This window comes from Astyanax mexicanus, chromosome 2, assembly GCF_023375975.1.
Source record: "Astyanax mexicanus isolate ESR-SI-001 chromosome 2, AstMex3_surface, whole genome shotgun sequence".
NCBI lineage: Eukaryota > Metazoa > Chordata > Actinopteri > Characiformes > Acestrorhamphidae > Astyanax > Astyanax mexicanus.
This window is the reverse complement of record NC_064409.1, coordinates 12,390,330-12,404,077: the sequence shown is the minus strand read 5'-3', so window position 1 is coordinate 12,404,077 and position 13,748 is coordinate 12,390,330. Positions and strand designations below refer to the sequence as shown.

Sequence of the window (13,748 nt, the reverse complement as noted above, 5' to 3'; positions counted from 1 at the left end):
ATCAATAATAAAAAAAATCTAGCCTGTAAATCTTAACTTACAAAAGCAGACTGGCAGATCGTATTTTGGCTAAAAAACGGCCAATACCTTTACATAATAGGGCTGCAACTAATGATTATTTTAGTAGTCCTCTAATCTGATGATTATTTTTTCGATTAGTCAACGATTTTTTTTTTTTGCCATCACTAAAAACAATAAAAACAGCAGAACATGAGATTTAAATGGTATTTAAATATCTGAATGTTACTTAAACATAGAAAGTACTGATATTTAGTGATTAAATATGTATTCTGTTGTGTTTGGCACTTCTGGAGACACAAACTAAGTTAATTGTAAACTGTGTGAGCAAACCATTTACCCATCTCCCACTGCGCTTCTGTCCCCAGCACTTTGTGTAATGCGGTACTGTTAGAAATTAACGATTAGTCGACAATGAAATTTGTAGTAGACAAATTTAAATAATCGACATTGTTGATTATTTCGACTAATCATTGCAGCCCTAATACATAAACAATCAACCTTTCTATCTCTAGTATGTTCTTTCTGTTATATGATAATGCACAAACATCTCATAAATAATTCATAACCAGCTATTTTTTAATTGAGGTTTTGAACTGAATTAAATTTAATCAACCAACCAGTCATCAAAGTTGCTTATTCAATTACTTGTGTGTGACATGTCTGTTTTATAAGGGATATGGTAGTGCATAAAAGCAGTGAGTAAACAAGCCTTGAACAGAGTGGGTTTGACCCCCTCTTACGTGGTTAATCATTCCTCTACTGTGTCACGATATCTTACCAAACCTAGTAAAGAGCTTGTGCGTGTCCTTATGTATGTGTTTTCTATTCTGGCCAACAGCCTAAAGAAAATCACAGAAAAAAAAAACAATACAATAACTAAGCACTGTTCAGCACAATAATTTACAGAGTTAAACAAGACCACAGCACAACATAAAAGAGAGTCTGAAGTCTACTGTACTGCACACAGCAGGTTACAGACTGCTGACCTTAAGAGCTGTACACAAGCCTCTTAATGAATCACCCTGGACTACTCACTGTCTCAGAACAGAGACTATCTTGAACGCCTTCACAATACATGTTTGGAGAGATGCAAAACCAACTTTTCTAATCTGGTCTTAATTTGTATAATTGCTTTGTTATGCTATTTTATCATCATCAAATTACAAAATATTGTGTACCGCAATCATTTCTGGGATGATATAATGTCAACAAAAAAATTATTATCGTGACAGGCCTAGTATGTAGTATACATAAAAGTGTCAAAGTTGAGTATACTTAAAGATCCATAATACATACTAAGAATTAGTCAGTGTTTGAGTGACTTTTGTCGCCCAACAACAAGGGTGAAGCTAATTAGTAATTATGTAATGTAATGAATAATTTAAGATAAAAACAGAAGCATAACAAAGCAACACCAGTAGCAGTACAACATCCAGTGACGCAAGTTATTTTCCGTAGCCGTCAAAGCTTGTATCGACAACAGTTCATTTACAGCACTTAACTCATTTAAAGTTTGTTATAGAGGTCATTAATAAAGTGAAAAGTCCTGTGCAGTGCTGAAAAACAAAGCAACTTCTGCAGCCCAAGAGTCTCAGGTCTGTGTCTGCAGATCAGTACTATTTTCAGAAACAGATTACATGAAAAGTATAAGGCAGCACAAGGAGGACTGTGTTTTCAGAAACCGCTCTTTAAGATCGCTGATAAGTGAAGTAACACCGGTGTTCAAAAATAGGCAGATGAATTGCTGCTATCGATGAGGCTGGCCTGAGGGCTGAGGAAAAGAGAATAGGGAAAAGAAAATTTAGACCAGGCAAATCTGGTAGCTGCACAGGAGTGGGACCAAGAGAGAAAGTAAAATGTGAATCTTATACAATAAGTATTAATGTTTAGAAATGGAACTGTAATCAGTTCTACAGACAAAACAAATGTTTATACTATAAGTACTTTAATAATCAACAGCATTGGGGTGATTCTCACGAAATCAGACTAATGAGGTGGCATTAAGGAGTGTGATGAACAGGTAAATGCTATCAATTTGGGAAACACTGGTTTATAAACATCTCATCAAAGGCTATATTGGAAGTGATTAAAAGTAGACATTGTGATATTTTAAATTATGTATTTTTTATAATTTAGTGTGAAATTCTCAGTACCGCAACGCGTCCATTGCTGAATCTCGGCTCTTCAATTACACAATTTTAATATTTAAAATAAATAAATAATAAAAAACTTAAATGTATCTCATAAAGTAAATTGTTACAGTCAATAAAAATGTATTACTTGGAATTCATTGGTAAAAGAAAAGAAAATATTTAGAAAAATAACTTTGGTCAGAACCAATGTTCTCAGCCTCCGCAACAATTTTCAAGCACCATTTAAGACCACAAGGAACAGAAAAAAAACAGCCATTTTGAGAGGGGGGACACCTTTTAGTATGACACCCAAGATGGCTACCAGGTAAGCACCTAATTTTATACCTCTCCAGATAAATGTTAAAAACTTGGTTGTCAGCGAGCATACACAACTTTTTGTTTCTCATTACCGAAACAGCTAGTTTTTAATGTTTAAAAAAATGAAAATGTTATTGTGTTTTGGGAATTTTTAAGGTTTTTAAAGTCTAAATACAAAAAGCTAGCAAAAGTTTAGCCAGGCATCATGGTGGCCCCACAGAGATCAAAGAAGGTTAAGGTCCCTCATACTCCGCAACAGCCTTCTCATACACCGCAACAATTTAAGGCCTGTTGCGGTAGAGAGATTCACTGTTGCGGTAAAGAGAAATTAATGTTTTAAGTGACATGAACTTATATATATATATATATATATATATTGTTTCATAAAAAAGCCTTTATTTACTTATAATAAACAATATATAAAACAATACATGATGCAATTTCAGATAAAAAAACAGATTTATGTAGCAGGGCAGTGACACCCATATAACTTCCGCATAAGATATAAAAATAATATATAAAAATAATAATAATAATAATATATGTATATATAATATATAATTTTCATATATATAATATATACATTTCATGAAACAACTTTTATTGTTATAAACTGTTAATAAAGGTTGTTTCATGAAATTTATTTTTATAAACTTTTATTGTTATAAACTGTTTATATGTATATATATATATATATATATATATATATATATATATATATATATATATATATATATATACACATTTTATGAAACAACCTTTATTAACAGTTTATAACAATAAAAGTTGTTTCATGAAATGTATATATTATATATATGAAATTTATATATATACACACATATATACATTTCATTAAACAACTTTCTTTAATTTTATCTTTAATTTTAATTTAGTTGCACATTGATGTTTACATTTTTCATGAGATTAATGCTTAATACAAAGATGTTTAATGAGATGTTGAATTGCTTGTTTCATACTTAAATATTTAATTTCAATTTAGTTGTACATTGATGTTTATATCTGTCATGAAATTAATACTTAATAAAAAAGTTGTTTTATGAGATGTTGAATTACTTATTTTGTATTTAAACATTCCATTTCAATTTAGTTATACAGTGATGTTTAAAGTTTTAAGGAATTTATGTCTAATGAGGTATGTTGAAATTTGTTTTATTAAAATACACAGTTCAAAATAGGATATTTTCACAGCTTGAGTCTTACTGAGAATAATTTTCAACAGCAAATACCACATTTTGTTCAATATTACTACTCCATACAAAACTCAAGAAGTACATCATTAGAATTTGTTATTTATTCACAGCATTCACACTGTGTTTGTTGTGTAAAGTGTTATTGTTAATTAAGTAGGAATCCTTGTAATGACTCTCTTTACCGAAACATTGACTCTCTTTACCGAAACACCATTCTCTTTACCGCAACACATATTTATTTACTAATTATTTTACTGTTATAAAACAAATTCTAGTTTATAATGGTATTTGGATAAATTGTATGTCTTCATAGGTCATCTGTACTAAATAAGAAATTATACATGTAATTTTTCAGTTAAATATCCTGAAAAGACAGGACATGAATCATGAAATCTGTTGCGGTAATGAGACAAATCATAAAATAAAAAAAAATGGGAAACTTATAAATATAATATTTTCTGGGTTATATACACATATGAGCACAACTGTTAATAATATCTATTTAAAAAGTAACAAATGTGTAACTTTTAAACCATATCTGTTCTGTGTTATCATGTTGCGGTACTGAGAATGTGTGTGCTCTGACTGACTAAAATGGTGCAAAATATACAGAAAAAAATTATAAAATTAAAAAAAAAAAGTATTTCTAAAAAGTTCAGACCCTAGTCTTGCATAACAAAAAGAAATTTTATATTTAAATGCCTTTTGAAATTTTTCAAGTGTGAACCCTTTTAAATCTGTTTTTCGTGAGAATCACCCATTGTTGCATTGATATTGGAACTGTATCGGTGCCGATATTGGCATTTACACACAGTATCAGTATAGGCAATAGAGAGCACACAACATGAAGCATCTACTGACATACAACCGCACCACTAGATGACAATTGACTGAATCCAGCATGTCCACAATGGAATTGATTGTATGGTTGACTACTTGCAGGTATTATTGCATTGTGGCAATTCATATTTTCCATAACTCTAAATCTTTTTAAATATGCAATGACTTAACTAGTTAAAGGTTCTTTTAAGCTTATTTTATCATATTTGGGATTCAAAACACTGCCTTTATTAAAAAAAGAAAAGACAAACACTATAAATATGATATACTGTAGTTTTACATCAAGTAATAAAGTCAGAATTAGTATCAGTATTTGGTGCAGGCAGCTACTTAATAATGTGGAACTGGTCTCAGAAACTATGGTGCTGGTACATCCCTACAATAAAGGCAAGGGGACAGTTGAAAGCCCAAAGACTTTTTCCAGTACCCATGCAGCAGAAAAATTAAAACCACAGAGTGTGACTGCAAAGGGAATGAGCTCAGAGATCTGTGGAACTCACTGTTGCTTAGTGATGACTGAAAGAATGTAAACAATGTGCTTGGAGTGGCACTGAGCTCATTCCACTGTGGACCCCTGCACACGCACACCGGTACTTGAAGAAACACAGTGCAAGAATGACTGACACCAAACTGTCAGTCCACTGTCAATAAGCCTAACCATAAATATTTTAGCCTCAGGAAGATGAAAACACATGAAAAGGAACGCTCTATTCGGCTTTGTGTGCATGCCTGAGTGCATGCAACTTCATAAAAATCCCAAAAGTCTGGATTTACTGTGTAGCAGTGACAAGTGTCTGTCCTGCTATATTAAAGTACAAGCTGGGCTATGAACACACACATTCACTGGAGACAATGGTGCTGATGCTATCAACTGGAGAGAACTTAATACAGACTGTCTGTTAATGCAACCAACAGCACAACATCACATGACCAATAGTCTGATTAACTAGTGAGCTGACTGACAGTTCGACTACAACTGATGCTCCATGTAAACAGAAAGGTCCTGCAGTGAGTCTGTTCCAACCAAAGCTGCCTATCACTTAATTCTATGCAAGATAGCAGGATTTAAAAAACTGATTCCAGTAGGAACATAAAAATGTGCCAATGGTAGCATAGTAAAATTTAAAAACAACAGGAAAACTAATGACTGGAATTAGACACTGGAAGTAAAATGGAAAAACATGGGGTTTAAAAAATATGAGGGTTTGGTCACTCATTTTCCCACCTACATCTCTGTGTGCATACAGACTAAAATCTAAAAAGGCATTCTCTAATGAATCAATATTGGGGCAATCTTCCAACTGTAAAAAATATTCATAAACATAAAAAATTCATAAACAAGTCGATTTGTACTGAACTATAAATAAAATGTTTCTTTTACTTATGAAGCACAATAGAGGCATTTTAAACATGCTTTACCTTTTGGCAAACAGTCAACCAGGCATTACCAATTTCCTAAACTTTTTGGCTATAAGGGTGTGTTACAAGAAGCCTGAGACCAGTTTACATGAAGAAGAAGCACACAGAAGAGCTGTGTCTGATGTAAGAATAGGCACTGGATGGCACTGTGGTCATTGTGTCTGTGTGTGTGAGAACACTAGACGTAGGTTGAGTGAGCAGCACAATACAAAGGAGTCCTTCACAGGGGTAGCACGGAGAAGTAGTACTTTAGGATGGGTTCACTATTAGACACACATGCATACATACATATACGCACAGTCCAGTACGTCTGGACATAATGTTTTATGTATACAATATAATTCACTCCACTATTAAGAATTATTGCAACCCTGCAAAGGTGTGTTGGCCTTCTATGAAATGATAACTCACTAATACACACTGCTGCATTCCATGCATGGCTGAAATAGCTTCCATTGTACATGTTGCTGAGTTTAGGGTTCAGGATGTGTGTGTGGCTGAGAGAGCAAGAGAAAAAGACAGGAGGGATAGAGATTGAAATAGACAGGAGGGAGAGAGATTGAAATAGAAAGAGTGTATGAGTGGCCAAGCGTCCAACAGCTGCCCAGGACCCTGGGAGTACCAATCCAATTCCCCAGCCAGCAGATGCCATTCCTGATATTAAACAGTGACCAGTGCAGCCCAGTTTAGATCAGCTTTGCTACTAACAGAACTCAGTTCCAGAGCCTGTTTATAGGCCAATGTGGTTAAATGGGACACCTTGTTGGACTGGCAAACATCAAATTACTCACATCAAACGCCAAACACATCCACATCAAGTACAAAGCCACACATTCGCATGATGTCATCTTGATGAATCAGTCATGAAACTGTAATCAGTGACTTTTAAGGACAAGAAGTCTCTCCCTGTAAAGCAGACTCCTTCCTACATTCCTGCATTTTTCAGACAGAGATTCATTTAAAATCCTAACGGGCAGTCTATGATCAGTGAGGTTTTGTTCTAAAAGGGACTGACTTTGAAAATTTGCAGTGGAAATCCTATGTTTGATGTAAAATTTCAGACCTGATTAGTATAACATTCTTCAGGAGCTGCTTTTAAAGAACTAAATTAAAATAACCGGACCCATTACACATTTAATATTTTTGCTATGTTACTAATTTCACTAAAATGTTTACTAAAAGTGAAGATACTTATGTTTTGGTGTAAAACTGTACCAATACTTGGAAGCCTGTATTGGGACCCAAATTGTGGAAGTGCTTTTTGGACAGAAAATATGTTTCCCTCCAGGAATGCCCCAACCATTTTTTCTTCTCATTCGATCAGAGTACCGTAATGCTTACTGTCAGGCGAAACAGCTCTGATCTGATTCAATGTTTGGGATTTGGTAAATAGTCTCAGGTAAGTATGCTGAGAGTGGAACAGCGTATGTGGAATGCAAACAGTTTGTTTTTTTCCATATGAATGTGTACAATGAGGATACATATTTATAAAATATTTGTGAAATGGGTTGTATACAAATGTAACGCTGCGAGTGTGTGTTTGTGTGTGTGAGATACATCAGCTATCCTTGTGTCCTTCAGTCCTTGACCTACTGATTCAAAAAAGACCCAAAAGGAGAGTGAACGAGAGAGAGCGAGCGAGTGAGACAGAGAGACAGAGAGAGAGAGAGAGAGAGAGAGAGAGAGAGAGAGAGAGAGAGAGACAGAGAGCGCAAGTGACCTAAGGTAACAGTATCTAGTGCAAACTGATAGCTGTTTTCCCCAACGCAGATCGGGTTTCCAAATGGCTGCTTCTACACCTTCTACACACACACACACACACACAACAACGAAAAGAAAAAGTGCTAATCAATAAGAGACAGAGGCAGACACCTTCTGTGCCTCTTATGCACTCTATTGCTTTTGTCATCCTCACTTCATTTCTTTTTATACTGGTACATTTGGGGATTAAGCATCAGTATATCCTGTTACATAATAATTCTTTGAACTATTACTGCACATAACTTTGAACAAGTAATACCAAGAGTGGAACACACAACAACACAGTTGTACAACATGCCTTTCTGAGGATACAGTGGCTATACAGAAAATATCATTTTCCAAACAAAAAATGTATATAAGAGGACTCATATTTGTAGATTATGTAAGCCTAAGGCAAACTAAAGGCTTAACATTACTATTTTATTTTATCATGAGAGTACCAGAGAATTCCTAGCCCTAGCATGCATACTTAGCGTGATCCATTATAATAAAAACTGGTCAGTTTCTTATCAGGTAAATTCCCACTGTGGAAATTACACTTTGGTCCTCGTTACCATCAACACACAACAGGAGCAAAGCACTACATTTATAAAGAACAGTCCTATCACACCATACTGGAAGCCTGAAAGCATGCATACAAAACACACACACACTCCTGATTTAGGTCATCCGTGCACCGGCTGCATGCCAGGCTGCTGAACACGCTCTCATTTACATCTGAAGAGCCTCCGATAAAGAGATGAGCGCCAGCCCTGGCAAACTACACGACTGGCCACCAGCCCATACTGACACCAGTGCTCATCAGCTAGGCAGAATAATGTCACAAGAGCACACACACACACAATGGTACTACAATGTATTTGCACTGTACAGAGCAGATATCGGTCAATTACATGTACAACAAGCCTGTCCCAGTCACCCAGCATCAAACACACATCAATGTATGATGTTCCTTACAGGAGGAGAAACCCTTAAGTCTCTATCTGGACACAACTGTGAGCAGACACTTTCTGTGACAGCAATCATTTCCCTATACATCAGAAAAGATATGAAACTCAAATACACTCACAAGAGATGCCAATGAGATTCAGTAGCTGACCACTGTTTCTGTTATACTTGTGTCAGAAAGTCTTCTCCCTCAAACCATAGATGCAGGAGAGGGGCATTACCGTCCATCAATCACTGTCAGTGTTCTCCACCTGGCCAGCCACAAAATGAAGAGCAGAGGCTGCATAAACACAGCTCAGATAGCAAGAGCACCACTACACTACAATCAGAGCAACCCCTGTTATAAACTAACTTCCATTAACTGTACTGCTAACAATGTAGGGGATTTAAATGGTTCTTTGAGGAATTCCATAAAAGAACCCGTTTTTATTCACAAAAATAAACGTTATAGAGAAGCAGGGCTGTGAAGAACCTTTTACATTACATTATATTTAGCAGATGCTTTTGTACAAAGCGACTTACAATAGTGATGTACATAAAGTAATAGAAGTTTAAAGGTAAAAAACATTTTTATACAGGGCCTAAAGGAGGTAAAAGGGAAATAATAGGATAGAGGAGGAAATGAGGGGAAGAAGTAAATGAGGTTAAGTAGTTAGTTAGTTAGAGGTGTTAGGAGAGTAAGTGCTCTTTGAAGAGCTCAGTCTTCAGGGTTTTCTTAAAAATAGCAAGGGACACTCTTTGTCTAAAGAAGACTGGATTTAAAGGTTCTTCACACTCACCCTATTACAAACGTGAGTCTTTCAGAATTTAATTGGTTGAAGTGATGCAAACACTACATATAACGGACTACAGTAAGTATAGGAGATAATTTAAATTAGCAGATAGGAATCATAAAAATGTCTTTAAATAGTGTAATATATATTTTTCTCTATATTGTCCACCCCTATGTATCTATTGCTCAAGCTGTAAAGTCCCTAATCTCTTAATGTGTGACCAATCATACAAATTCAGATGTTTTTCTCTTCAACAAAATTAATTAGGCTGCAATCACAAAACAGGGAATCCCCCATTTTAGAAGACAGTAACAAGCTAACCCAGTATTCTGCTCCTGAAAATGATTTCTATCTAATAACGCAGTGCTGGCAGTCCTGTGTGCTTTAGATGAAAGTGTTTACTTCTTTTTGTTTCTGTCGTAGCAGCATTTTTATGTTCTAAGGTGCGAGTTGCATAAATTAATGTAAACATGAGCATAAGCACACCAGCCCTGATAAGACAAGCATGTTAGACTCCACACATTATTAGCTAGAAGTGATGGGCACTTGTGGAGACACAGACCAAGCAGGGTGCAATCTGTTTGAGTGGGTAATTTCAACGACGAATCAACGTTAATGTTATGGCTGAATCAACGTTGGACTTTGGTGTTGATTTTAAAAATTTAATCAACATAGAAATGGCAAAGTTGTTCCAACGTCATACGTTTAACCTATAATAACCCATAGCTCACATTCCAGATGCTCAAAAATTGTATGGAAGACGGAAAAAATACTGTATGCCAGGATGAAAAAAATAGCCATTTTATTTTTATTCTCTCTCTGTGTTAACAATAAACTTACATTACTGTAGTAAAGCTGAGTGTAAAGATTATTACCCACCACTACCAATCTGATTGAACATTTGATCTCAAAAACACAACATGAAACAAATAGGACGTGAATATACTCGAAGGTATAGTGAGGTTTTGGTGCCAAATTTAAAAGCAATTTCTGCAAATGGAAGCAAAACTACTTTTTATCCCTCCACCCAACCGTTTTTTTATTGTATGGTGATGAAATGTAAAAAGCTAATTTAAGAGGCAGACGGTTGAGGACATTGTTAAAATGTCAACGCTTCCACACGCATTTAAATTAACGGTAAACGTTGAAACAACAACAGACATTACTTCAACCATATTTCAACCACATTTCAACGTTAAAGGTCGGTTATGTGCCAGCTGGGGTCCAACAGCTTGCTGACAGTCCAGGCAATGGAATTCAGCTGAAGTCAAGATAGTGTCGTTTTTTAATCTGGTCATTTAACGTTACTAAAACAACGACGACGACCACAAAGCAAGCAATAACAACACGGCTAAGACATCTGCGGCTGATAAGACTGGAAACGGGTCATGGTTTGTCATTAACAGCTTGTTAAAAAGAGCAAAACTGATAACTTGGTTAGGTTAGCTGACTAGCTAACTAGCTAACTTCACTCCAGAGAGACGGCGTTTCAGCTAGGCTACAACACCACGAATTCCCCCTGCCACCGCATTCAGAGACTGGTTTAGTTACACGCTAATTAGCTAGAGCTAAGTTTTCTGGGTGACGTTCGAGGGTCCTCCGCTGAAAACGTTAAACATGTGAATCAGAATGTCAGACAGCACACTCACCAGAAACTAAAAGAGCTGTTTCGAGCCGAGTCGAAGCCCTCGGCGACTTCTCGCAGGCCGGATGCCGTCTTTTCGCCCGTCTCTCACCACAACCACCCACCCTGTTGTTTTCAGTGCTCGTCGTGTGTGCGGATCCGCTCGCCTCGCGCAGCCTATTCAATTCAAACTCCAACGGTCGCCCTGACGCTCACGGACAGCCGGGTCTCACGGAGCTGCGGAGTTCGCCTCGCCTTGAGCGGACGCCGAGGCCGGCCAAAGCGGGAGGGGGGTATTCACGGATTTGCTGCCCGTCTGCTGCCGCCTCCGCCTAGACTCTCACAGCGGAGGAAGAGGAAAACGAGCCGCTCGACTGTTTACCCCAACAAGCCCAGTAAAGCGGGTAAACACCGCCGCCTGCAGGTGTAAACGCAAATGTCGACTGCTAGCTACTGCTACTAAAGTATGCTACCATCTGCTGGACACAGTTCAGAAAAACACAGGCTGTGTCTGAAACCAAATGTAGGGTTACAGTAGCCCTGAAACTAAGAGCACATTAACTCTAAAACTAACGGTATAGTAGCCCTGAAACTAAAGGTAAAGTATCTCTGTATCTAAAGGTACATCAACTCTAAAACTAAAGGAACAGTAGCTCTAAAACTAAAGGTACAGTAGCCCTGAAACTAAAGGTACAGTAGCTCTGAAACTAAAGGTATACAGTGTCTCTAAAACTAAAAGTACAGTAGGCCTGAAACTAAAGGTACAGTAAAGCTAAAGGTACAGTATCACTAAAATTAGGTACAGCAGTTCTGTATCTAAAGGCACAGTATCCCTGAAACTAAAGGTACACTAAAGGTACAGTAGCTCTAAAAATAAAGAAACAGGTACACTTCAGTATTCCGTACAGTTGAGCATTTAAACAATAAAATACTTAATAATAAACTATTGTTATGTTTGAAATAACGTCTGGGGTCATTGTCAATCCTTCCTCTTTCCATTAAAACAGGTCAGTGACCATCCACGTTGTGTTTTCTCTTGAAATTCCGGTAGGTAGGGAGGAACCGCCCGCGTCACCGAAAACGGGTGGGTGGGGAAGGGTTAACAACGCTGAGGCTAAGGGGTGGGGAAAACTTTATCGACTAGTTCACGTAAGGTTTTACCCACTTTTAACATCGCATTTCACCCAAAATGCAACGTTAAGCATCCAACTAACAGCATTTGTTGTAATATTTGATTGAGGAATTAATAATCATTGTTTATAACTTACTTTAAAAACGAGCTTACTCCAGCTCCACTTCACCACTCATAGACAGCTGAGATTTTGTGCTGCAGCTTCAGCACAATTTATTTTCAATTCATAGACAACTTATCAAATCCATTTGACAAACACTTTACTAAGCATCTATGTCAGTCTAAGATCATATGTTAAAGGTGGTGAAGTTTTGCAAAATACAGCCACCACGAGCGGAAATCTGAGGTGTACGGAACACCGTTGCCTGTTTGTTGGCAGGTGTACGGAATACTGATGCACACTGGTGACAGGACTGAGGTCAGTTTTTGGGGTTTTCTTTAAAACTATTGGTCCAAAAGTAACCAATCAAAATTTATTTTGGTTGCTAGGCAGATATTCCATAGTTTAGCCAATCACTGCAGCCTATTTGAACTCGGGTATTTTCGTAATATCCACTCAAACGTGGAAAATACCGAAAATGTGTACGGAATACCGTTCTCTTACGTTAGCTCTAAAACTAAAGAAACAGTTGCTCTAAAACTAAAGAAATAGTTGCTCTAAAACTAAAGGTACAGTAGCTCTAAAACTAAAGGAACAGTATCTCTAAAACTAAAGGCACAGTAGCTCTAAAACTAAAGGAACAGTATCTCTAAAACGAAAGGTACAGTAGCTCTGAAACTAAGGCACAGCATCCCTGAAGGGACCTTAGAGCTAATCACAGTTAATTCATCGTTGGCAATTACTTTTTTTTTTTACATAGGGCCAGGTTGCTTGTATAGCTTCTTTGCCTTAATAAATAAAATTGCCATTTAAAAACTGTTGTTATATTTACTCAGGTTGTCTTTATCTCTGTCAAGAATTGATTACTGTTTTTTCCTTTGTTAAACTGGTTTTATGAGCCACTTTATAAAATGATTGTGACAGTTATCATTTATCTGCTATATCGACCCCATATAAAGAGCTAAAATTTGGGTTTGGTTTATTTTGTGTGTGGTTTACTGAGATCAGAACTGGTTATACAGTCTGACAGCATCAGGAAGAAAGGACCTGCAACGCTTCTACTTTAAACATGTGAGATGAAGCACCCTGACACTAAAGGAGCCCTCCAGTGGTGTTCAGTGTTCTTAATGGAGTGGGTGTTGCTGTCCATCATGTATGTCCAACAAACCTACCAAACCACTCTGTTTATGACTCTTGTGTTTACTTAGCTTTTGTTAAAAAAAAAACAGTGTTTTCATTTGATGTACATTATATATATATATATATATATATATATATATATATATATATATATATATATATATATATATATATATATATATATGATATTTAAACATTTATATGAACTCCAAATGTCTAAATATTTAATCTAAATGAATATTTATTATATTACCCTAATATCAGTAGCGAAAATGTCTATGTAAATAAAATGTCAACAGTTTCATTTATCCAATTATTTTTGTATATTT

At 36.2% G+C, this 13,748-nt stretch overlaps 1 protein-coding gene across 2 annotated transcripts in view; it reads right to left on the bottom strand.

Annotated features, from left to right (window-relative positions):
* cdk17 (cyclin-dependent kinase 17) overlaps positions 1–11,422 on the bottom strand; it is a 65,562-nt gene extending 54,140 nt beyond the window's left edge. Inside the window, exons 1-2 of one of the 2 annotated variants that reach the window (XM_049473355.1) lie at positions 11,073–11,422; positions 8,772–8,901 (exon numbers count right to left, since the gene is read on the bottom strand). The gene's annotated coding sequence lies outside the window, so the exon portion shown is untranslated. The remainder of the gene's footprint in view (positions 1–8,771; positions 8,902–11,072) is intronic. The other variant, XM_049473354.1, reaches the window with a different exon arrangement.
* Between the last annotated feature and the right edge of the window lie 2,326 nt (positions 11,423–13,748).